The 24706-nt window shown below is 39.1% G+C and overlaps 1 protein-coding gene and 1 non-coding gene across 4 annotated transcripts in view; both read left to right on the forward strand.

Moving 5' to 3' along the window:
• ADGRB3 (adhesion G protein-coupled receptor B3) overlaps positions 1–24706 on the forward strand; it is a 788922-nt gene that overhangs the window by 574075 nt on the left and 190141 nt on the right. The gene's annotated exons all lie outside the window — the stretch shown is intronic.
• On the forward strand, positions 9042–9117 carry TRNAN-GUU (transfer RNA asparagine (anticodon GUU)). The gene has a single exon. It is a non-coding gene; the product is annotated as a tRNA-Asn (tRNA).

The raw sequence follows: 24706 nt of genomic DNA on the forward strand, positions 1-24706 counted from the left end.
TTGATGCCATTGGTTTTCTGGTTTAAATACACTTCTCTCTTTTTTTTAATTTTTAAATTTATTCATTTTGAGAAGGGGGGGAGGAACAGGAAGCATCAACTCCCATATGTGTCTTGACTGGGAAAGCCCAGGATTTTGAACCGGTGACCTCAGCATTCCAGGTTGATGCTTTATCCACTGCGTCACCACAGGTCAGGCTACACTTCTCTTTTTTTAAGCAGAAATTTTTAATTAGAAAAATATCTGGTATTCTCATGTCCAGAGTGTTGGTTTATAATATGAAGTTCAAAGAAATTGAGAAGGAGAAACCGAAGGGTAGAAGCTTTGCCTGCCTTTTATAAAAACGTCTATTTTGGCTGCAGTAACTTGAAGAAAATTTCTAGATACCCTATCCTTGACATTAGTTTGGCAAGCATGTAGCACAGATGTGGCAGAGGGAACATTAAGGCTAATTTTATAACATCAATCTGTTGTCATCAGTATACAAATAAAATTAAACCCACACTGACAGATCAAATTACTAAAGAAAGACATGTGTGGATTAGAAAGGAGCAGAGTCCTGAGAACAGAAACCTGAGACAAAACGTTGAATGTCAGAGCCTGAGCCTCCAACAAGGTGCTGTCTTCATGCAATTTTGGTTCAGCTGAAGATTCTGACCAAAGGTAGGATACTTCTTTTCAGAACAGGAAGCTAAGCATCTGCAGAGAAGCAAGTGGCAGTCAGGACCTGAGGAAAGCAGCGGTGATGTCTGTGGGATCTCTGAGAGGCCCCTTTCCTGCATCTCCTTGGAGACTCACATGGCTTGAGCAAGTGACACACCACCGCCATGCAACAGAAAGCTGCAGGCAGGTGGCTTTTGGAAAACTAAAAGGAGCCAACTCCTTGATTCCCAAAGTAGAATTTTTCAAAGCAGTCAGAAATAAAAGAAGAAATGAAAGGGAAGTGTTTCTAAAGCCAAAGCTAGAACCCGTTATCTATCCTTTCAAAAGGACTTAGAGCATGTTTTTCTATGGTTATTGATTTGTTACTGTATTTGTTGTTTGTTTGGGGTTTTTTTGCATTTATTTTAGTTAATTAACTTAAGATGACAAAAAAAAATTCTCCATAAAGCATATGACTTCCTAGCTTTACCAGAGCAATCACTACTGTTACTCCACCCTTTTTTCTCAGAGGACCTTTCCTGATCACACTCCACTATCTCAGTTTCTTCAGGCACTTTCATGTTCTTTTCCTCTGAAGAAAGAAACACAGCAATGATTTCTCCTCTCTCTAACTATTTCCCTGGTCCTCTTGAGCTCACACATCTTCTTTAGATCTTCATAGAATGGTCTACATTTGCTGCTTCCTCACTCTCTCCACCCTGGGTCTGACTCTCCTCTGATTTCCAGTTCCCAGGACCTTGCTTCAACTCTTTTTTCCTGGACTCCTCTCTCTGACATCTGAGCTTGAAATTTTCTACTAGTTTTTCCCAATCTTCGTGTGTGTGTGTGTATGTGTGTGTGTGTGTGTGTGTCTTGTCTCATTGTTTCCCCTCTGACCCCTCCAACCTTCTCATTTTCTTTGATTTTTTCAATTTGTTGTTTTCTAACTTCTAAATGTGATCATTTCTGGTAAGTCTGTTTCTGTCTTCATTTTCTTCTTCACACTTCTCCTTTATTAATTTAAAATACCAGAAGTAAACACTTCTTATCTTCCTTATATATCTGTGTTCTTAACTTCGTCAGTGTCAGTATCACCATACTTATTCCAGAATTATAGCTACACAGGTCTCATTGACATTAGGTCCATCCTACACTGTCTCTCTCATTCCATGAAACTTCTCATAAAGCAGACTTTCCACTTGGACCCTATTATTTCCCTTAACATCCTACTTCAATCATCTCCAGAATATTCTCACTACTTTCCAATCTAACCTGTCATTTCATCAACTGCCAATATGTCTTCTATTGTCTAACCTTGTGATTTAAAATAATGCAAATAAAGTGTCCAGAAATATGGCAGCACCATCACTATGCAAAAATCTTATCCAGGTAAAAAGCTAGGCCCTACTATATGGCTATTTGTATTTGGAGCTCTGTTCAGCATGTGCCAGTGGGACATGATTGTTACACGCCAGCTGGGTCTGCCAGAGTGATCTGAAGTTCTTCATGAGTGTTCTATGTACCAGAAGTTGAACTTGGGCTTATCTTAAGGATATATTGCTGCCGTTAACTGACAAATGTGTAATCTAGTGAGGCTGTGTTTAGTTATAAATATTTTAATGTTGATAAGCAAATTGTCTCATAAAATTGATGTTTAAAGTTTCCACTCTGATTTTCAATAGGAAGAATAATTTTGAGACTGAACTAATGTCTAATTGTGAAGTTTTTGATGATACCTGTGAAATATTTCAAAAACCTCTATACTTTTTCTATGCACTGAAATAGATCCTGACTCTCTTCTTTTTTTTGCATCTAAGTGTGGACACATAACCAGTTGCATTATCCCCCTTACCTTAAATTCTACAATATTCCAAACCATACTTTTTCACTCACTTACCTAAATAGATAGACTCTTCTGCTTGTCTCGAAATTATTCTGTATGGCACAGTTTACTCCTGCAATGTAACAGAACCTTTCAAAGGTAGAACTGAAAGTATTCTTCTATATACCTGAAATTATACTGTGAAGTTTTCTAGTTGAGATTTCAAGTGATGTTAATCTCCCACCAGATATTTGATGGTTGAGTGGATAGATAGCTGCGTTTTTAAAAACACCATTTCTTACAACGACTGAATTAAGAAAAGCTGGGTATGAGAACAGAGAGCATTTGAGAAAGCAGACACTTATTGGCAGCCACTAGAAATAAGTAGCTACCTGCTTCATTTTCACTGGTTGCAAAAGATATAAATTCCACAGCAGCTCAATGAGATGCCAGCAGAAAGCCTGTCCCTGGCAGAATGTGCCGAATGTGATCAGATGCTTGGACAGGATGGTGGAGTTACATGACCTTCAACAATAATAGCCAAATAATAAATTAGTCTTCCCAGCTGCTAGTGCATAATCGTAACAGCAAATAATACGTGAAAATTAACAGCATGACAGATAGCAATCATGATAACATAACACTGATCACAACCACTTCAGGATAGAGGACTGAGGAGTGAGAGGAGCCCAGTTTAGAATTCAGATATTTATTAAAAACCCTCTAGTGCAATTAGCACAGCATTATGCAGAGGTTCTGAAAACAATTTTAAACCTGGAAAGGCTTAAAAAACCTGGAAAACAGTTTTCTCCTGGAAAGTACAAGGGCATAGACTGTTAGACCAGGTTGCCTTTGCCATCGTTGTATTATCATTAGCGTTGAGTAGGTTTGGAGCAACTACACTTTGTTATATATCTAGCATTCATCAGCAAAAGAGGAATTGTCAGGTTTGAGTAGAAACCTCTACTTTGGGTAAGAAATGGACAGAGCCCCATTCTCTTATCATTACTTTCCTTATTCGTTCTACTTTTCTCTCTTTTGTCTTCCCTTTCCTTTACCCATCATTAATTACACTAAAATTCTACACATCAGGAAGCACTGGAGGTGTTAGAAGTCATGTTATTGTCCTTTCAAATCTCTCAATGTTGTCCCATCGACAGCGAGATAAAGGCCTGTCTTGGAAATGCCCTTCGACTTCTCCAGCAGTAGTGCTCCCTTCTTCCTGCCCTGCACATGATTCTCTGCAGCACCTACTGACCCTCATCTCAATACAGCTGTCTTGCAGCCTAACAAACGCGTCGATATTGTCATGTCTAACTCACACAAACTCAACATCGTACGCTGAAAACCTGGGAATCCCTTTTAATGGAATGCATCATTTGCAATCTCATAGTTTGATTTTCTTCAGCTCACTACCAAAATTTTGTCTGAGTAGTTTCAGTGATTCCTCCGTTCTTACATATGGAGGTCAAGAGGGTTACCATTCATTGTGTATAAATTTCACTTCCCGTTTTTTATGGGAGAATTATCTCAGTTGTCCTTAAGATAATTAGCTGTCCTGATAAAAGAAACAGGGCTACCATTTACTTTTATGTTCCCAATGATCCACCCTTAACAAACTCAGTTTTTATAAATAGGATTGACCAACTAGCTCAATTCTTATAAGCACTGAGAACAAGCACTATCCTTTATTCTGGGCACATTAAACTTTAACTTTCAAAGCCTCTTTGAGACTTGGCATGGCTTTCAAACCTAAATATTCTGTGTGAAATACAAAAACTAAGAGCCCTCAAAATAATTTTCTTGTAAAGCAGAAGTGTTTTTATTGGACATCATTGTTTTGTTTTGTTTTTCTACTTTTCCAAGTGAGCAAAGGGGAGATAGACTCTTGCATGCACCCCTACTGGGATCCACCTGGCAACCCTGTCTGGGGCCATGCTCACAACTGAGCTATTTTTAGCACCTGAGGTAGAGGCTTCACAGATCCATTCTCAGTTGCCTGGGCCAATGTGCTTTAACCAGTTAAGCCATGGAGAGAGGGGGGGGGGAGAAAGGGGAGTGTTAGAGAAGCAGATGGTTGCTTCTCCTGTATGTCCTGACCAGAAATCAAACGTGGGACATCCACATACTGGGCAGTTCCTCTACTGAGCCAACCGGCCAGGGCCAGATGTTTTTAAGGAACGTTTAAATCATACTCTTTTTCTTCTGAAACAATAAAGAAAATGATTAAGTTCTTATTTTTAAAAATTCCAATGTATTTAAAGACCCAAAAAACTGCTAATACAAATTGAGGCATATCGATACATACCAATATGGTAACTGAATATCGTGTGTTTCTTTGCTCTTGAATTCAGTTTTTTAAGGATGGCTATAAGAGCTGGGTTCATAAACCTCATTTTCTTGGCTGCTCTTTTTTCTTTCCTAGCTTATACAGTTTGATTTTTACAAGGCAACTCATCTAGGTATGAGAATCTCGTCTTCTAGCTGCCCCCTGTAGTTCTTTCTCTTTGAGCAAGTTCTTTAACCTCCCTGATTCCTGGATTCCAAGACCAAAAATTACAGAAATGTCAATTATCACCAATTCTTTTATAGATCCAGTGCTAACTGACAAAGTTAAGGACACCAAAAAGTAGATATTAGGTATTGTGTACTTTATAAAATTTTTAATTTTTAAAACATCATGTTGTGCTTTGTATATATGTTTCTAATGTAATATTTAGAAAACCCTAGCATAATGAGGCTGAATTCATTTTATATCATGTTAAAAATTCTTTTCCTATTGTATACTCATATTTTCTTTATTTGTAATAGCACCCAGGTAAAAGCTAATTTGTAAAACTTTTAACATATAGCAAACCCAGCCAAAAATAAGCCTCTTTAAGAAGTATTGTGTGGGTGGAATGGAATATTGCCTTGCATTCTTACTATCAAAATATTGATTCAAACAGTCAACTAATATCTGCTCAATACAAGAAATCTTAACTCAGGTCATCTGGGATCCTCAGTGGTGCAGCATTTTTCTACACTCTACAATGTTAGGGAAGTTTCAAAGCTGCTCTAGAGCAAAAGACTGTTCTTGCTTGGATTCTTATGTAAAGTAAATCTGAATAATGATGGCCTAATGTATCTGAGACTACCATCATTATTCTCCATCTTTATATATGTATATTTTTATTTATTTATATTTATGTCTATATTTAAATAATAAATGAACTACCTTTATTTTTAGCTGAAATGTAGCCTCATGGTTTAAAAGCAAACCGAAAGCCCCAAAGTATCCCAGCTTCCCTTTCACCTAAATCTGGGCAACTTTTAGTCAATGAAACACAAGCAGAGTGATATGTGACTTTCAGGAAATACCCTGAAAGAGAGGAAGTTCTCTTTCCATTTATTTTATTTCATGCTGGCTGGATTGGAGACAGTCTGACTGGAGCTGGATCAGTCATATTGGCACTTAAACTGGAAGCCATGAATGATAGAAAAATAAAAGGGAAGGGGACCTGATCCCAACACAAAAGGGTATCACACCAGCCCTGAATTTTATGTGAGAGAGTATTACCTGGGGTTTTCTTCAAATCCTAATTCTATAAATCATATATATATATGGTGTGTGTGTGGGTGTGTGTCTAAGTTCCAGGCATTTTACCTGCATTATATTATTTAATCTGTCACAATAACTCTATGAGAAAGGCAATATCATAAAAGATGGAAAAACTGAGTTTAAAGAGGCCAGCCTGCCCAGGAGAAGCCCTGGACTCTTTCTGTCCCTATATTCTTACCTTGTTCTGATTTATATTAATTAGATATTTATTGGTTATATTATTATCTGCTTTGTTCACTGTTATAGCTCCAGGACTTACAACTAGGTCTGAAACAGAACCTGTTAAATACATGAGTAGATGACTCAAGAACCCATACTGTTACCCACCAAACTGTATTGCTATTCACCACTAATCTTTTATGAAAAATTTTATATGTGTTACAAATAGGCTACACGTATTCTACATATTTTATCATTTTTTTATTATAGCGTAACCATTTAGAAATGGTGTAATCCAGAGAGAAATGTGTCAAGAGGATAGAGAAACTCAAGAATATATTTGTTATTCTATTTAGTGGAATTATTTCTATTCATAAATGCAAAAGAAGTTTAATAGGTTCTAGCCTTTGTAAGTTCTGATGTAGGAGTACAATTAATTTTCAATATTGACAGAGTAAATTTGCAGAAAATCAAATAAAGTTGCAGTAACCACACTTAGAAAAATAATGCATCTGTAGAAACATCAAAATTCATTCTGCTTGTTGCTTTATTTGCCTGTGAAATGTGCTTGATGACGGCCTTTTCCAATATCGCCCACTAATTAGCTTTGCTGAATTAGTGACAACACAAATCACATGCAGATGCATTTAAACAATTAAAGTGGGCACATGAGTTTATTCAGCCGGAATTAGAAGAAGCAAAAGACTTTTTATTTAAGTGTAATTCAGACCACATTATTTTGAGTTTCCATTCTGTGGAACACTGAATTTTTCACATAATGACCCAACAAGGGAGCTAATTTACAAAGTTTTCAAAAATGAATTTAAGGTGAAAAGGTGGTTATCTGTTGTATTTTTTTCTATAATAGTTTTATTTTAAACGGAAGAAAGGGAGACTCCCTAGTAGAAACTGACATATGCCCTTTCCTTATATTCCTCCAGACTAATGACCTGTACTGTTCTTGATTTGGTAGGCAGAATATTTAAAAAGTTTAATTGTCTCGTTATTCCTATTTTAAATTCCATTAAAGACAATGAAACTACTGGTTTAATAAGAAAATTTAACATGTTAGAAAAGAACAGATAGTGTTCGATTAAGGGTTTTTGCATGTAACCTTTATCAGTGAGTTTGAACTAGTTTTTATTTTTATGGTTTTCGAAATTTCTCCTTTATCTGTGGGCCTGAGATGCCTCTCTGCAGCAGTGGATGGGTGATGGGAAATAGCAGACTTTATTTTAGTTGTAAATTTACAAACGAGTGAGAGTAAAAATGTGTTCTTGTGTAACAAAGCTGATATATAGCTTGACAAAAGTGTTCCTATATACAATCAAATAAAATTTCAATTTAACCTACTAATCTAATGAGACACCTTAGTAGGTACAAACTATCGATAAGGTATGCATTTCACAGAGAAACCCCTTTATTTTTTGATGAATGCAAATAGCACAAAATTAGGGTGCGTACATGTGAACAAATTCAGCTAGTTATTCATACTTCTCCCATCCCCCCTCACAAAAGCATTCATATGGACTAATTTTCTTCTCTATATATTAGATATAGGAATGAGAAAAATCCAACAAACAGAAAAATTAATTTGCTCTTAAATCACAGTGCATTTACCTATGGATAACATACCTATGCCCTGGTTCCTAAAGTGCTTTGTTCCAAAATCATAAATGTGAATGGGAGGTAGGTGTGTGCATTGCTTCAAAAAATTGACTGGCAATCACTAAATACTTCTACATGATTCAAGAGTATTGCTAAGTTTTGTTTTTAGAAATTACTATTTACCATATATTGGCTTTTGAGTAAAGAGATCATCACACAGTGTGTTTTCTGGCTATGCAGCATGCGCCCTTAGGTTCTGTGACATTGTTAGAACTATTCTTTAATATATTTATCATAGGAATAAATATAGGCCCCCTAATCCTAGCCAAATTTCAGAACATTATAACATGTATTTTTCTTGATACACTCCTGGCTTCTTTCTTCCACCCCTACCTTTTTATATCTATTTTTATTTAATATTATTTTTATCTTTCATCCTACATATTTAAACGTTACCTTAAATCTTTCTGTAATCAAAAGTGTAAAGCTAGATTAGATAGGTGAATGAATAAAAGAATAGATCGATAGAGAGAATATCAACAGTGTTTACTGTTTTAATATTTTTAAAGTATGTAGTTCATTTGCTCAATATTTACCACCCAGTGTGTTCAAAACTATATATTATGGTTCCAACTAGAATAATATGGTCTCTAAGTTGAGGGCCTGAAATTTGAGGAGGGGTGAAAGAGACCTCCATGACCAACCAGTGTACAATACACTGTTTGCTGTAAACAAAGTACAAAAAATTCTGTCAGAACATGTTTATGTTCTGCCATAAAAGAGCCCCAGCAGCCCTGAGGTTTGGCCTGAGCTCAAGGAAGGAAGGATGGCCCATGCAGGGCAGGCAAAGAACAGCATAAGCGAAAGCACAGAAACATGAAGGTGCATTATGGATTTGAATATCTGTAGTTCTGTTTTCATCCCAGTTGTCATTGGGGGAGATATAGTATTACAGTACCTAAAATAGGTTCTCAGCAGCCCGTCAATGCGGCAGTCTCATTCAGACCATTTTATTTATATACTACACAAAAGAGACTATCTTTATATCATATCATGAGGCCAAGCATCATATTCAAGAGCTACGTGGTATTTGTGGAGGGAAATTCTGGCAAAAATCAACCTAAAAAGTGACTGAAACCACAGCCAATGTGGTGACAGCTATCCAGACTTGACTCACAAATTCTAAGGTTTAAAATTATAAGGTGACTGGCCCTGGCCAGTTGGCTCAGTGGTAGAGCGTCGGCCTGTTATGCAGGAGTCTCAGGTTCGATTCCTGGCCAGGGCACACAGGAGAAGCGCCCATCTGCTTCTCCACCCCTCCCCCTCTCCTTCCTCTCTGTCTCTCTCTTCCCCTCCTGCAGCCAAGGCTCCATTGGAGCAAAGTTTGCCCGGGTGATGAGGATGGCTCTGTGGCCTCTGCCTCAGGAGCTAGAATGGCTCTGATTGCGGCAGAGCGACACCCCGGATGGGCAAAGCATCGCCCCCTAGTGGGCATGCCGGGTGGATCCCGGTCGGGCACATGCGGGAGTCTGTCTGACTGCCTCCCCGTTTCCAACTTCAGAAAAATACAAAAAAAATAAAATAAAATAAAATTATAAGGTGACCAACTTTTTTACAATGAAAAAGAGGACAAAAATAAATTGAAAAAAATCTTGTAAATAAAAGAAACATTTTATTCATTGCAACAATAATACACTATAATATGATAAATGCATGATAAAAACATTTGTAATATTTTATATTGTAATTATGCTTACATTCCTATTAATTTTTAATAATAATTGTAAAAAATGTACTCATTTAGATAATATTATTCCATTGAATGAATATTTTTTGTCAATTTGTAACATTTTGTAACAATATATTGGAAATATCTGAACAAGAAATATACTTCATATTGAATTTTACAGCGAATCTTGCAGCTAGAGTATCAACATTCAATCTTGATTTCTCACTTGTCCAAAAATCATTAGCAATTGAAAAAACTCTTTGAACTGCTGCATTAGTTCCAGGGCAGCACAATGTAAATTGAACAAGAATAAATAAATTTTCACATGGAATATGTTCATTTTTGAAATGGCTAAATATTTTCACCCATCTTTTATCAATTTCAATGTGTTCATTTTCCCATTGTATTAATATTTTAGAATTTAAATATACATTCAGTCTTCTAATGCTTTCAAAGAGACAATTGCCTATTTTGGTGTCTGGCATTTCTTTAGATAAAAACTGAAGACAAGATTCAATATCTGTCCAATATACTTGCGATGAAGTCAAAAAACACCATTGAAAACTGTTATTTCCTGTGATGTTTATTTCAGAACATTCTTCAATATATTGAAAACATGTCTGGTAAAAATTCTGCACTTCTTTGATAAACATTTCTGTTATGCCCAGATTTGATTCCTCTAAGTCTGACAATTTTTTTATTATTAAAGAAAGAAATTTTTCTTCAAAATAAGATTTATATTGAAGGATAAAGTCATTCAAAATAAGACAAACTTTTGTAGCTGAAATGTGTTCACCTTCAATCTTGTGAAAAATAGATGATTGTTTACAAAATACATTAATATCTCAGATATTTTATTATTGAAAAATGGTTCCAGGATTTTTAGGACATTTGTCTCAACTTAAAAAAATATGAACAGAGAGGGCCATATAATTTTAGAACATGCTCTATAGTAGGTGTTAGAACAAGACATCTAGCTTTTGAATATCCTAAAATTTTTTTGTATTCAACATTTGCTTCTTCACAAAATTGTTTTAAAGTAGCAACATGAATGGTAAAATGACTAAAATGCAAATAAATTGTAGTTATTATTATTTCTACATCAATTGGCATGGCACATGACACTGTGTTAATTGCATTTGGCAAAGTATGTACATTACAGCCTATTCCTAGTATTTTCTTTTGGAGTAACTCTTGTAATTTTAGATCCACATTATTCACCCCTTTGCGTCTTTGCCCACCAAAATTTGTATTTATATTATCAGCCATTAGTGCAACAACTTTGGATTTCAAATTGTTTTCATTCATTACTCTGTATATATGTTTTGAGAAAATTTCAGAATTTTCACCCTCAATGGATCCTAAATTTAAAATTTGTACTTGAATGCCCTTAGTAACATTAAAATATCTTATTATTGGATACAATTTAATTTCATTATGATTTGATGCATCAGATAAAATCATTACAAATGCTGCAGTTTCCAAGTCCTCTGTAAGTATTTTGTCACAGTAATTTTTAAATACTGATTTCAAAATAGCCTTGCATTTTGTCCTGGCACATGAAAATTTTGCATTGTGAGACATTTTCAATAATGTAGTTGTACAATCCATACTAAGAAAACCTTGATTGTGAATTATGGTATGAAATGCAAATGTTCCCTCCATTGCAGCCAACTGTTTTTCATCTTCAGAATAATTTGAAGTTTTAAAAAAACTTGTTTCTTTACAACTGGGAGCTGATGCATCTAGTGATTGCTTATGTTTGTTGGTGGTCAAGTGTTTTGTTATTGCTGCTCTGCCCCCAACTACAAAACAAAATTTTCCACTGCAAATATTGCAGAAAACAATGGTATCTTTCTTTGATATGAGGAATGGAAAATCCTTTTCAATTTATTGTTGAAATGGCATTTTCTCTTTATTGATTTTTCCATCCCTTAAATGAAATTTAAAATTAAAAATAAAATATAGAGCTACACGATCGATGCAAGCACATCAGAAACTGAAATGATTTTCAGGACGCTAAATTAACAAAACTAAATATCAAACAAAACCACTAATTTGGAGTGATATTTGGGTGTATTTATCATTTTCTAATTAAAAAATGTCTGTTTTATGTAAGTATTTAATCAAAATGTGTTATTAATAGATATGGTTTGAGGTTAGCTTTCCACTTTAAAACTCGAATTTCAGGAAAATACTTGTAAATAAAATACTTATATGTATTTGGAAATTATTAAATAGATAATTAATAGTAAAACGTGAATTGTGCTTACCTGTCTATGATTGAATATTCACTGAGAAAGAAATAATAGTGAGTCTACAATGTTGTATGTGCCATGTCATGTTTCAGTAAGAAGTACACAAAGCCATTTGCGTGCTCGGTATATCGCGTGCTCTCTCAAGGTCTCCCATGCGGAGCGCATGCGTCTCGTAATCGCGTCTTGCTGCACTGTACTGATCCTTAACGAATCCTCATGTCAAATACAAATACGTCATATCACACGCAATGGATCAACTCTGCATCAATCGAATACAGACATTTACATATTAGTCCTCCAATATCAAAAAGGAGGACATGTAGGAGGACACTTTTCAAGGGAGGACGGATCTTATAACAGAAGGACTGTCCTCCCTAAAGGAGGACAATTGGTCACCTTAAAAATTAAGATGCACACCCTCCAGTGGGGCAGTGGGGAGATCCCTAAAACATGCTGAGTGTTGAGGAAGAAGCCTCTTATTTCTATAAGAGGTCCATTTCTTCATTTCTAAAAGAGCATATCTTCTCAAAATAAGATACATCTCCACAAATGATGCTTCTTAATGGAAAAAAATGGGGAAAACTAGTAGGCTCAGCCTTACTCAAGGGATCAGAGTGAACATCACCAGAAGCAAGGCCTAGTCAGAGGATGTGACTCCTGGGAAGTGTCCCGAGAAAGGCAACACATCACATCCCTGACAGTACTGTCAAAAATGCATAACTTCAATCCAGTCTTAAGAAAATGCACCCACTCCTAAATTAAGGGACACTCTTCAAAATAAGTGGGCAGTGCTCTTCATAGCTGTTAAGATCAGGCAAGATAATGAATGAGAAATGTCCCAGTTTGAGCAGATAGGACCAGCATTTGGGTTGGATGCTAGAACACAAGGGGGATATTAGAAGTAGTACAAGTGGTGGATTTTTAATAGTACCATATATACTGTTAAATAACAAAGTTAACCAACTAAACGTGAAAACTCTAACAGACTTTATGGAAGGATTCATGAATCCAGCAGTATCCTGTCTAGTAAATAGAAGGGTGTTCCAAGACATACAAAATGAAGAGGGTTTTTAAATTTATTTATTTTGTATTTTTCTGAAGCTGGAAACGGGGAGAGACAGTCAGACAGACTCCCGCATGCACCCGACTGGGATCCACCCAGCACGCCCACCAGGGGCGATACTCTGCCCACCAGGGGGCGATGCTCTGCCCCTCCCGGGCGTCACTCTGCCATGACCAGAGCCACTCTAGCGCCTGGGGCAGAGGCCAAGGAGCCATCCCCAGCGCCCGGGCCATCTTTGCTCCAATGGAGCCTTGGCTGCGGGAGGGGAAGAGAGAGACAGAGAGGAAGGAGGGGGTGGGGGTGGAGAAGCAAATGGGCGCTTCTCCTATGTGCCCTGGCCGGGAATTGAACCCGAGTCCCCCGCACGCCAGGCTGACGCTCTACCGCTGAGCCAACCGGCCAGGGCCAAAATGAAGAGTTTTTATGCCTAGAAACTGAGCAGTACTGGAAAGTTCTTAGCAAAATACAATAAAAGATTATTTTAGGCAAAGTCACTTTTCTTTGGAGTAAGTGTGGCTAGGGTATTATCAAGCAAATCACCTTACTGCTGTTGATCAGATAATTGCAGACTGATTGGTTTAAAGTGACATTCCTGGGAGGGGCTGAAAATGCAAATCAAGTGGCCCTGGGAGAGAGCTATTTTGTCTTGGTCCTATCATTTCTTTTTGTTCATAATACTAATGTTAATTTTATGATTTGGATTAATTTCACTATGATTATATCAAATTAACACACTAGGAAAACCTGGGTGAAGGATATGCAGGAATTCTGTATCCTATATTTTAATTTTATGTCTAAAATTACTTCAAAATAAAGTGCTAACAAGTAATATAAATTATAATTCTTCTATTTCCTTTCTTTCTTAGTCCTAACTTCAAAAAAAAAAGGTAACAAAATAAACATATTGTAAAGCCAGTAGCCGCAGCCACCAACACAGCCGCCTGGCCCGTGCAGGTTCGCATTTGATTTGGACAGATGGTAATGAAACAATGGAGCCAAGAACTGGTGGGCCATTAGCTTTAATCCTAGCTCGCACTGGTGGGCGAGTGTTGGGCAGATAAAATATATTATGCTCACTTTGTTAAAGATGGCGCTGCCCACGTGGAGACCGCCACCAAGGTGATATTAATGTGTGTTGGGGGTGGGCTGTGGGCAGGCAGAATCCTTGTAGCCTGGGGCTTGGTTTTGGGAGTAAGCCTTTCCCACCCTTTTTGATGTGGGGTGGTACAATCCCATCATGCCCCAGATAAGTGACTTTGTATTAGAGACTTTCCCTATTTTGTATATTGGATTAAAGGTTTGGATTTCTACACTATAAAATGGGTGCAGAATGGGAACTTGCTCTCTTGATTCCTGAGATTAGCATTGGAGAGCAGAGAGCAAAGAAAGGCCACGTGGAAGAGGCCAGGAGAAGCAGCCAAGATGGCGGAGTGCTGAGTGAGAAGCCAGTTTGTGCAGAGTTTGTGCAGGAAGAAGGAAGGAGATGGGGAACAGAGGTGAATAAGGCTGGTAAGGTACAAACCTTTGATTCTAGGAAACTTGGATAAGTCAGTAGCTTTGTGAGCACTGAATGTGAGTGGGTTTTGGAGCCCAGTGTGTGTTTTTACTTGCCTGCCAGGTGCAAGCTAGGATTAAAAATGATGGCTCATCAGTTTTTGGCTCCATTGTTTCTTTACCGACTGTCCGAATCCAATGCGAACCTGCATGGGCCAGGCTGCTGTGATGGTGGCCCTGGCCACTGGCTTTACAGCGAGAAATACACACAATGGGACAACAACACTTCCCTTTCCATTCAGGGCTCCCAAAGCCACTGACTTACCCAAGTTTCCCAGGATCAAAGGTTTCTACCTCAACAGCCTTATTCACCTCTGTTCCCCATCTCCTTCTCTCTGCACAAACTGGCTTCTCCTTCAGCACTCCACCATCATGGCTGCTTCTCCTCTCTTCCACATGGCCGTTCTCTGCTCTCCTCCAGCATGGGCTCCTCTGCCCCATTTTATAATGTAGAAATCAATACCTTTAATCTAAAATACAAACAAGGAAGTCTCTGATACAAAGTCACTTATCTGAGGCATAATGGGATTCCTCATGAGAGTGCACCACCCACATCATGCAACAGTCAAGGGTGTGGGGAAAAGCTTAGTTTTGAAAAGATCATAGTATTAAAAGGGTGGGAAAGGTTTAGTCTTAAAACTAAACCTTAGGCTACAACGACCCTACCTGCTTACAGCCTGTCCCCCACACCCAATGCAAACTATAAGCGAGCAAACATATACATCATATTTACTTTTTATCTTATGTTTATTGCTTTCAAAGGTTAGGTGTTTTCTTTTTCTTTTCTTTTTTTTTTTTCTGAAGCTGGAAACTGGGAGGCAGTCAGACAGACTCCCGCATGCGCCCGACCGGGATCCACCCGGCACGCCCACCAGGGGGCGATGCTTTGCCCATCTGGGGTGTCGCTCTGTCGAGACCAGAGCCACTTAGCACCTGGGGCAGAGGCCAAGGAGCCATCCCCAGCACCCGGGCCATCTTTGCTCCAATGGAGCCTTGGCTGCGGGAGGAGAAGAGAGAGACAGAGAGGAAGGAGAGGGGGAGGGGTGGAGAAGCAGATGGGTGCTTCTCCTGTGTGCCCTGGCCAGGAATCGAACCCGGGACTTCCGCACGCCAGGCCGACGCTCTACCACTGAGCCAACTGGCCAGGACCAGGTTAGGTGTTTTCTTTTTAGGAAAATAGGAACTAAAAAAAAAGAAAATAGGAACTAAACTCAAGGGGGTTTCTTTACTTGAATGAAGAGTTATGAGAACTATAAGACCTAATGTAGCCTACCTCCTCCATTCTCGTTAGAGACGTTTTAGAGACTGAAGGGGAAAAGTTCGGAGTATGTTGGTGGTGGCCTTTTACTGCTGATAAAGGTTTCCTCCCACAGTTAAAACAAAGTTCCTCTTATTCCTTGTTAGAGGGGGAGAAGCGTAGGCAGCTATCTTTCACATAGTGAAGTAGTTCTTAGGGTTTGATAATCATCAAGCAGAATGGTGCTAACCTTTCATTCTTTTTCACAGTTGGCCTAGATTGTTAAAGTGAATTTGTACCACCTGACCTGACTTAGCTACCTTGACTACTTTCTAGAATGCAAAGGTTGTTTTCAATATCCTCTACTAGCATAGGAGATTATAACCTAAGTAAACGTGTGGTCAGCCTGACCTGTGGTGGTGCAGTGGATAAGCATCGCCCTGGAACGCTGAGGTTGCCGGTTTGAAACCTTGGGCTTGCTGGTTTGTAAACCCTGGGCTTGCCTAGGAAAGGCACATATGGGAGCTGATACTTCATGCTCCTCCCCCTCTTCTTTCTTTCTCTCTCACTTCTCTACAAAATTGATCGAAGTCTAAAAATTAAAAACAAAATAAAGATGTATTCTGCCCAATATATTTTTAGGCTGTTTTTAAATACTGACCTTATTTTAAATGTTATAGTGGTTTTCTTTTCTTTATTTTTAATGTTTGTTCTACTGATTCTACAGACATTGGAAAAGAGAGAGAAAGAGACAGGAACATAGATCTATTCCTGTTTGTGCCCTGACCGGAGATCAAGCCGGCAACCTCTGCATTTCGCGACTGTGCTCTCCAACCGAACTGTCTGGCCAGAGCATATAATGCGTTTCCTTGACAATATTTTTTTTCACCCCCTCAAAAGTCTAGCAAATCCTGATAATTCTTTAGACTTTATTTATAAAGTGGGTGGAAGGATGGAACCTTAGTCTAAAGAATTTACTTGATTAAGGCCCTACCGGGTCTAAACAGGACTACTTTCCATCTCCAGAGGTTACTGCCCGTGATCATTTGCATTTGAATACCTAGAATTAATGAGAAAAATTGCTTAAGACTGATTCAAGATGAAGGTTCCTATGGAGAAGCTAAGTAATTTGAAGGGCTGTTAGCACCTTGTTACTGGGAGCGTCACTCACAGAGCCTTGTTGGAGTTATCAGTGGGTGCCCCAGAGGCCACCACCCAGACAAAGGAGAGCACACGCGCACGGGGGCTGAGCCGCTGAGCCGCTGAGCCGGCACTCTGTGCAGTGCCTGTGGGTGAGACCAGGACTGCAGAAAACCCACAGCCACAGAGTCCACTCTGAGCAGCCAGGGGAAAGAGAAAACACTGAGAGGGAGAGCCCCCTGAGCAGGGCCATTCCAAGAAAACACAGAATGAAGCCCTCTCATGGGTATCAGTTCTGCAGAAACGTAAAAATAGTCTAGAAAGCCCTAGGAGGGTCCTGTGGAGCCCCAGGGCAGAACGAATCTGCTTGAGTGAATGAAATCTTAGGCTTCATCTCTGTAACCCTGCCCACACGAGTTTCAGGGCTTGCGGCAGGCGACCACCCACAAAGGAACGTCCGATGAAGTCATGGACGATTGAAACTGCTGAGGATGGAAAATGCACCAACATCCGTCGTAATTAGTGGAAAAGCACCCCTGCGCCCAGCGATAGCGGCAGCCAATCAGCAAAAGCCCCGCCACTCTTCTTCCTTCCCTACCCTAACCCTTAAAAGTGGCCTAAGTCTGTAGCCCGGGCTGCTCTCCCTTAGGAGACAGCCCGGCAGGTTTCCTTTCATTAAAGCCTGTTACACTGGTCTTTCAGACTCGGATTGATACTATCAGTAATAACTAACTGATAACTACTGTGGCAGAGAGAGAGTGATCAGATCTCAGAGACGGGGAATCCCAATGGCTTTGCTATTGAAACAGCGGTCTTCAGTGGGTTGATGCTGTCAGCTGTTAATCAACAGAGGAACTACAGGCCTTTGGGCTTGGAGGTGAGGAGGGCACAGAGCTGCCCGTCCCCCACCATCCTAGTTTTACCTGCAGCTTGTCTTATCCTGAAACCATGAAGGGGTTTAGTGAGGAAAAAGAAAAAGACATCCAAGGGGCATGATTCTTACTCTTAAAAGGATAGGGGTATTTAAATCACCGCAGCTCTTGGATTCTGTTCGTTCAGCTGCTGAATGACTGAGAGGGAATCTTCAGCTTTTCTGAGTCCTGAGTGAGCGGTGCAGATGTCTCATCCAGAGGGGTGTCAGTAATGACCCGTCTGGACACAGCAGTAGAATGGTGCAGCAGACAAGCCCTCTGGAGGCTCAGTGGGAGCCCTAGCGGCAGAATGGGGGTGGGGGGTGGAGCATTAGTACTGTACTAAAGACAAGGTCTGAGATAACATCTCGCCTCTTACCTCAAGTCTCCACAACACATCTGAGAGGGAGAGCCCCCTGAGCAGGTGATTACAAGAAGATATATAGGAAAAAGGAGATTTGTATGAAGCAATAGGAACACACGAAATAAAACTGGCAAAACCTGGCCTTGAGCATCTGCCTTTCCCATCCCTTAGTCCTGAGTGTTGCAGTCATACATCATCGACAGGTCAGTAACATGGCTGATAAGGAAAGCCTCCGGGAAGTGCAGGAATGCAGCGCTTTGGTCAAGGTGGCCGGGCTGCAAGGGAAAGGGAGCGGCTGTCACCCACAGCCTCCTGGGCTGCAGCTCGTTTCAACTCCGGTCCCGCAGGGCCTTTGCTTTGGCTGAAAGGTGCGGCGAGTGGGAGATGGATGACTTGGTGTTAGCATGTTTTCTCCTTCGTGCTGCTCGGATGATGAAAAACCCTGATTTGCTTCTCTTCACAGCCCCCTTGGCTGTCAGGTGGAAGAGTTCTGTGTCCTTGAGTCCCTCCTGAAGTTTATCTGAGTATGATTTGAATCTGGCAGAATTAAGAATAATGTGCCTGTAGCTTTGCTTTCTCCCTTTATCCCTTTGACACTCGATAAGTATTTAGTTTTGTTTTTTGTTTTGTTTTAATGAAAAAAAGCTGGATAAAGGTAATGGGGGAATTTGGCTTCAAATACAGGAGTTCACGGCCCTCTGCTATCCAGGAGATGATCCTGAGAAACTTCTTTTTTGCATTTAACATAAATATGTTTGGGTGAACCCGTGAAAACCTTATCTCCACCGTGGGGGAAAAAATAGAAAGACCTTTCAAGACTTACACTGCAAAACAAAGGAGTCATTGTTATATTAATATGAAAACATTTGTCCAAAGTGGTCCTTAAGTACTTATAATTGAATATTTAAAACCATTAATGTCAGAGCTGAGCCAGGTACCAAAAGGAGCTACTCTTATTTTAAATAACAGTCCAACCTTAAAATCCATTAGTAGTATTTTTCCATTTTTAAAGCCCCATTCATGTCTAGGTTCCGTATGGACTGGAGCTCTGGGCAGTTCATGTCCTGATTTAGATGTATAAACACGAATAACTTCGATCTGTATTTTGGCAGTCTGGGAAGAGGCAGAAGAACAGCGGCAGGGTAACAGTGAACAAATTTCTTGTCTGTCTTGTCATGCAAGATTTGAAAGAAAACCTATTTCAGAAGGGTATGAATAAATAAATTACCATAAGGACATCTGCACTCCAAATGTAAAAGAAATTATACGGGACTACTGGAATCTAGACAGAGGACCCCAAAAGCCATTTCTCCCTCTTTTTCTTATTGTTTCATGCTTGACTTCCCACAGAAGATCTGTTGCCTTTATAGGAGGTTTATTCAGCCAGCCTGGTAGCCAAAGGAGCCTAATTAGATGAAGATAGCTCAGGAAGGGGGGGAAGTGCTGCTCACTGGGCAAAGTTGGAGCCAGTGAGTATACGTGGGGTCACCACAATGGATTTTCTGTACATCTACAGACTTCTTGTATTTTTTGCCCTAAGCTGCACTTAGTTCATGGAAGACCATCACTCTCACTAGAAGGGCCATGGGTTTTTTTATCAGCATTTGTCTCACATGATCAAGGTCCAGAAGTCACCTTAATAATATAAAACTACTGCTCCAGAATGTGGTTATTATAGTTCATATGACTGAATTTGAACCTGTGTCTGTGCCTGCCAAATGGCTACAGTTAAGTTCTAGGACATGGCAGATACATTAAATGGCATGATTTAGAGAAGTTTGAATGTAAATCAATTTGTTCCTTTGTCATAAAACTGCAAAAATGGAAATTGTGCAAAATAAATTTTATGTGCCACTCTGAGAAGAAACAATTTTTATACCAGTCTTCCCAAATATATTCTCAATAGGAAAGTTTCTGATTTCCTGGGGTTTTCTGTGCATCCTAGCTAGCTGGCTGCAAAAATAGGTTGTTTATTTTGTAGAACATTATGTTGATATTTGATTCTCTTTGGAGAACTTGGAGTCCTCTTCTTCAGATGAAATTTACTTCAGTGGGAGATACCACAGGACAACTAATCCTTATAAAATCAATCAACTAAATGTGGCAGACGTTTTTGTACTTTAATTTTTTTTTAATATCCTTGACTATAGTTAAGAAGAAAAAAAAAAACCCAAGAAAACTGAAGGACGCGGTGAACACAACTGGAGTCTGCAACTTTACTAAAAGATTATGTAACTCCTGGGTAAATGTGCATAGTGTCCTTGGTTTTATGACTGAATCAGTAAGCAAAATTTAAAGCAGCGGTTGAACTACTTCAATATCTATATGGATTATTAATGTTCACATCTTTAGAGATAACTTGAGCGAAGCGTTCTTGTCACCAAGAAATAAATGTCAAAATTCCCTGAGATTCTGCAGCCTCTCCCTAATAAGAGTAATAGTATAGCATATATTGTGCTATATGTGTAGTATACATTATAGTTATGGGCCTGCAGCAGTCAGAAAAGAGATATGCAGATGGGAGAAGCAGCCCAGGTCCTATATTAGTGATGCTATATTAATTATGGCGGAGAAGGCTTTTCCATTATAAGCCTCATTTTTAAGATGCTTGAAATTTTCCCACAGGAATTTTTCTCATGACAGGTTTGTTTGTTTCTTTTTTTGCCTAGTAATGAATATAAGGAGATAGTTTTTAAGGTTTTGAAAATTTTTATCTGGGAATAAAAGTGTTTTTTTTTCTATCTTTTAGAATATTTTTTACATAACTTTACTTTCTGAAACCTCAAAACAAATAGCTTATTCATGACCTTCAAACTTGTCCTCAGTGAAGAAGTTTAGACTGCACCTTTCAGATGAGGGAAACTTACATTTAGTGGGTCAGTAATTAAAAATTAGCCACTCTGGCCCTGGCCGGTTGGCTCAGTGGTAGAGCGTCGGCCTGGTGTGCAGAAGTCCCGGGTTCGATTCCCGGCCAGGGCACACAGGAGAAGCGCCCATCTGCTTCTCCACCCCTCCCCCTCTCCTTCCCCTCTGTCTCTCGCTTCCCCTCCCGCAGCCAAGGCTCCATTGGAGCGAAGATGGCCCGGGCGCTGGGGATGGCTCCTTGGCCTCTGCCCCAGGTGCTAGAGTGGCTCTGGTCACAACAGCATCGCCCCCTGGTGGGCAGAGCGTTGCTCCCTGGTGGGCGTGCCGGGTGGATCCCGGTCGGGCGCATACGGGAGTCTGTCTGACTGTCTCTCCCCATTTCCAGCTTCAGAAAATAAAATAAAATAAAATAAAATAAAATAAATAAATAAATAGCCACTCTTGGAATGTGAACTTTGTAGATACAGTGGTCACACATGCTAGGATGGAAACTAGAGCTGAGAACTATCTGTTAGACTTCGACCTAGCACATTTGAATAGAAGTGAGCCCTGCGAGCAAAGAGAGAGCAGTATCAAGCTGAAACAATGGCCTACATCTACTTCTGTTTAAAATCTCACTAAGACAGAATCACCTCATTCTCTGAGCATAACAGATTGAGATCCACTCAGGGCATGAAGGGTTGAGATTCAAAACACAAAAGGCCTTGAATGCTCATTAACATGTTAGTTATACCAGGGAGGGTTTAGTACTGTCCTGCAACTAGAAATTTTCACTGCTTGCCTTATTAATGTATTAAGAAGCCATAGTACCAAAGTAGCAGCAGCATGATGGAGAGATAGAATGCACATTTATTTAAATTCAGGGCAAGATGTGTCTTTTTAAGTGCCAAGCTTTTGAGAAACGGACTCAAAAGCCTTTCTCACCAGAGCACAAGGCACACCCCTACAGATTTTAATTGTATTATATAGGTTTGGGAATTTTATTACTTGGGGGTAAGGATAAGCAAGCCGCATATCCGTCTCCACACTATGCTTGAGGAAAGGCACTATGTTTATCTTTAATCTTTGAAATCCCTATGCCTAGTACTGTACTAAGCTCCCCCTCCCCCCCCCCCAAAAGCAATAAAACATTATATATAAATTTACACTGTATAAGGTTAAGCAAAATTTTATATTCTTCAAATTATGAAAGTCAGTATTTTAGGATATCTAAGTCAGAACCTAAAGAGCCTTCATTTTACCTACCCATAAATTCGTAAAAGAATGCTGTCTTTCCAATTTAATCAGAACTTAAAAATCAACTTAAGCACTAAGCACCATTAAGCCCTGAAATTGAAAAAAAAAAAAGCAAACATGTTACATAGTTCATTTAAAGATAGTCATGCCTCGGCCCTGGCTGGTTGGCTCAGCGGTAGAGCGTCGGCCTAGCGTGCGGAGGACCCGGGTTCGATTCCCGGCCAGGGCACACAGGAGAAGCGCCCATTTGCTTCTCCACCCCTCCGCCGCGCTTTCCTCTCTGTCTCTCTCTTCCCCTCCTGCAGCCAAGGCTCCATTGGAGCAAAGATGGCCCAGGCGCTGGGGATGGCTCTGTGGCCGCTGCCTCAGGCGCTAGAGTGGCTCTGGTCGCAACATGGCGACGCCCCGGAGGGGCAGAGCATCTCCCCCTGGTGGGCAGAGCGTCGCCCCATAGTGGGCGTGCCGGGTGGATCCCGGTCGGGCGCAGGCGGGAGTCTGTCTGACTGTCTCTCCCTGTTTCCAGCTTCAGAAAAATTAAAAAAAAAAAAAAAAAAAAAAAGATAGTCATGCCTCTTCATTACCCTTTCTGCATGTGCTATAATTGAGGAATTAAGCACAGACGTCCATTGCTACTTCCAATCACATTGTCATGTAGTCAGGATTGTGTGTAAATTTTGGCACATGACTGGCCAGGTGGATGCTATAGAGAGTCTTAGAGCAGCGCTTTGTCTGGGAACACTTGTCCGAAGTACATAGCACCTACTTTACCCTCACTTACCTAACCTCTTTTTGTTTTGTGAGGTAGGTAATCTATTGTCTCCTGCAAAAGAAATCTATCTTCCAGTTTCCTCAAAACTAGAAGTTCGTAGAAATCAGTACATTTTTGTAATTTTATATGTTGTCACTCCTGACCATACTTCTCTGGGCATTTATTTTAAATACTCATAATTTCCAAAGAATGTACTTTGAATGAGAGGTTTCCATTGATGATTTCTTGGTAATGACAGTGTTTAGGAGATAGGAAGATTATATCCTTTGCATTTCATTTCAAATATGACATGGATTCCTTCTCTTGGTATTTCCCTAACCATCCATAACTTAAAAACAGTATATGATGTAGCTATTGGCTATGTGGCTATGTGATCCCAAAAAGATTTGCTAATCTAAGGCTCTGTTTCCAGTTCTTAAAATCTTCATAGTAACAACAGTAATTAATGATGAAATCAATTTATATCCTTTTTTTTTTTCTTTGTGTCAAATATTAATTACTTTGTTTGAACTTTGGGTCTTCCAAACCTAGACTCGAGTATTTTCTCTTAAATCTGGAAATGTTATGATGTCACCATAAAGCAACAATCTTAAATGGATAATATTCACATCATTTAACTATTCTGACATGATTTTCTTGCCAATAAAATATGTGTGATCATCATTATATATTGTCTTTGTATAGAACTTTTAACTTTTAGAAAAATTGTTTTCATTCTCATTAATAATGCCTGGCCCATATAACAACTAAATAAATAATTAGTGAGGATATCTTATTTTCTTGAGTTTTATCAACATAATATTCATATAAAACAGATAGAGCATGCAACTGATATTATCAGTGAGGATACTGGGTCATGGTTAGGGTAGAGATTTCCTGCCGATAAAACCAGAAGCCAACTCTCTCAGTTCTGTATCTGTGACTAAATATGTGTACATATTTGTTTCTCATAGATTTTATAGGTGATGTCATGGGAAGAACATTGGCAAGTTCTTCTGAAATTAGTCACAAGCTAATTCAAAGTGTAATTTTAATTAGAAGAAAAAAAAGAGATGAAAACAATTTTTTTTTTTGTATTTGCAGAAGCCATTATAAAGTTTGAGTTGGTGCATGCATGTATTTCTTTCATTAAGTAGGTACAAAACGTTTGCAGCATGGCTTTTATTGAGTGAGCCTTTTTACTCTAAACAGTGCAACACTGGGATATTGATTCGGTTTTAAATAATTCAACAGTTGCAAATGATTGATATTGGGGCTGGTAGAAATTTAGTGTTAGTTGAATAAATATATGACTATGAACCGTTTGATTGATGTGAACAGATTTTTAGTCTATATTTTAATTGAATCAGTTTTTCATTTATAGAGCAGTTCGTCTCATTTCTATATGTTTATAGCTAGTAATACTTTATTCTACCACTTCAATCATGTTTATTATCTTTTTTTCTAATGTCTAGTTTCCCAAATTACACATAATACACTGAGGAAGTGAGCAGAGATATAGTTCCCAATACTCAGGGCTCCCATTTGCAGAATTCTAAGCATATCATATCATCCAAATAGTCATTTAAGCTATGTAAATGTCCAATGAGCTCTCATTTTTGCATTTTCTTTGTAAGCATTGATGAGTCATAATTTTTGAAGTATGATTAACTCAAGATTTAAAATTTCTATTTCTTGGAACCAACTCAGATACCAAAATTACATATTCATACCTTTACCCCAGAAATAAAGATCAGAATTTTGAGTGA

The sequence above is a fragment of the Saccopteryx bilineata genome, chromosome 1 (assembly GCF_036850765.1).
Source record: "Saccopteryx bilineata isolate mSacBil1 chromosome 1, mSacBil1_pri_phased_curated, whole genome shotgun sequence".
Classification (NCBI taxonomy): Eukaryota; Metazoa; Chordata; class Mammalia; order Chiroptera; family Emballonuridae; genus Saccopteryx; species Saccopteryx bilineata.